The sequence below is a fragment of the Penaeus vannamei genome, chromosome 29 (assembly GCF_042767895.1).
Source record: "Penaeus vannamei isolate JL-2024 chromosome 29, ASM4276789v1, whole genome shotgun sequence".
NCBI classification, from domain to species: Eukaryota; Metazoa; Arthropoda; class Malacostraca; order Decapoda; family Penaeidae; genus Penaeus; species Penaeus vannamei.
In genome coordinates this window covers 32,683,508-32,686,007 of record NC_091577.1, presented here as the reverse complement: position 1 = coordinate 32,686,007, position 2,500 = coordinate 32,683,508, and positions in this window count along the sequence as shown.

Below are 2,500 nucleotides of genomic sequence, written 5' to 3'. Positions count from 1 at the left end.
AAACACGGACGGAAACACCTGATGTAGATTACGTAAATTTGCACGTATGCGATCATAAATACGTACTTATCGAAACACACATGAATGTTCCAGCATAAACGTACACATGTACAAAACACATACACATACACATACAAGCGTACACATGTACAAAACACACACGCACACACACACACGGACACACACACACACACACACACACACACACACACACACACACACACACACACACACACACACACACACACACACACACACACACACACACACACACACACGCACACGCACACACACACACACGTCTATGTTCACGGTGTTCATAGAGACAAAGCAATTCCTTTATATCGACGCTCACAAGCTTTTGTTATCAAATTCATGGCCTCCCGAAGCTTTCCTTAACGTGTTTGATTAGTCGCTTCTATCTCCCTCTCTCTCTCTCTCTCTCTCTTCCTTTTTTCTCTTTTTTTTCCCCAACATAATCTTATTTTTATTTCTCTCGGCCTCGATAATTACTTTAAGATTACCATGCTCGCTCCTGATTGGCTGGCGTCCGTGCCACACGAGGGAGCGCGAGCCAATGAGCGCACGGAGCCGGGTCGGACTTTGTTTACATACCGGCGCGTCACACGTCATTGTCCCGACCTCGTTCTGCGGATAATATTGCGAATATTTAGCATCAAAATCCGTCAATGGGGAGTGCGAAGGATAGGGGAGGATAAAGAGAGTGAAATGGAGATGTAAGGAGATATGATTAATGGAGGAATATGGGTTAAGGATAAGATATAACTCGATAAAAAAAGGAAGGTTCTGATTTCTTTGTTTTTTTATTCTTCTGCAGATGATATTGCGAAAATTTAGCATCAAAGTCCTTCAATGGATAGTTGGAAGGATAGAGTAGAATAAAGGGGAAATAGAGATAAAAGAAAATAGGCTTAATGAAGGATTATGGGTTAAATAGATGATAAAGCTGATAAAAAAAAATGGAAGGTTCTGATTTATTGTTATTATTATTATTATTATTATGCAGATGATATTGCAAATATATAGCATCAAATTTCGTCGATGGGGAATGAGAAGGATAGAGAACTATAAAGAGAAGAAAAAAGAGGCAAAAGAAGATAGGAGTAATGGAAGAAAATGGGTTACGTAGAAGTGAATTTTTTTCGATTTTTGATGCTTGGGGAAGGTTGCGATTTCATTGTTCTTCATTTTCCTGCGGAGAATATTACGAATATTTAGCATCAAAATTCGCCAGTGAGGAGTGCGACGAATAGAGGAGGATAAAGAGAAATAAATAGAGATAAAAGGAGACAGGAATAATGGAGGAATGTGGGGTGAAGAAGAAGAAGAAAAGAAACAGTAGATAAAAGATGGAAGATTCTGATTTCAATGTTTTCCGTTTTTCTGCAAATGATATTGTAAATATTCTGCATCAAAATCCCTCGATGGTTAGTGCGAAAGATAGAGAGGAAGATATAGAGAGAAAGGGAGATAACAGTAGATAGGATTGATCGAAGGATAAATAGATAGGAAGTGTAGAATAAGAAACGGAAAGTTCCGATATATTGTATCTTATTATTTTGCTGATAATATTGCGAATATTCAGCATCTAAATCCATAGAAGAGCAGTGCGAAAGATAGAGGACAATATAAGGAAAGAAAGGGAGATAATAGAAAACAGAATAGAAGAATGAATAGATGACAAATGTTTAGTTTAGAAAAAAAAATGGAAGATTCCATTTTTATTTTTTCCTTCTGTTACGAATATTTATCATCAAAATCTGCCGATGGAGAGTTGGAGAAAAATAAAACGAAAGAAAAAGAGATGAAAAGAGCTAGGAATGACGAAGGAATATGGAAAAACCGAAGAGAAAATTGCCGATATAAAAAAAAGGAAGACCGTTTTATGATTGTTATTATTATCATTATTCTCTGGATTGTATTGTGAATATTTCCCATTAAAAACAAAAGTTAGAGAATGCGAAAGATGAATGAAAAAAGAGTTGGAAATACAGTGAGATTGGATTTATTAAGGAATGTGTTGATTCCATTATACAATTGTATTTTTTTTACATTTTGAGAAATGTTTTCTATTTTACAGGCAATAACGATATTCATTATGATTATGGTAATGATAGTAAGAGTAATAATGCTGATAATAGTGGTATTAATGAAAATAGTAATAATGATAATAATAGCGATAATGATAATGATAATGATGATATTGATAATGATGATAATAATAGTAAGGATAATAATGATAATTATGATAATAATTATAATGATGATAATAGTGATGATAACAATGAAATGATAATGCTTATGATAATGATTACAGTAATGATGATATGGAAATAAATATTATCAATATCATTATAGCTATTATCATCATTTTTATTATTTTCATTATTGTTATTATGATTATCATCATTTTCATTATTTTTATCATCATTTTTATTATATCATTAGCTTTATTATCATTATTATTGTCATCATTATT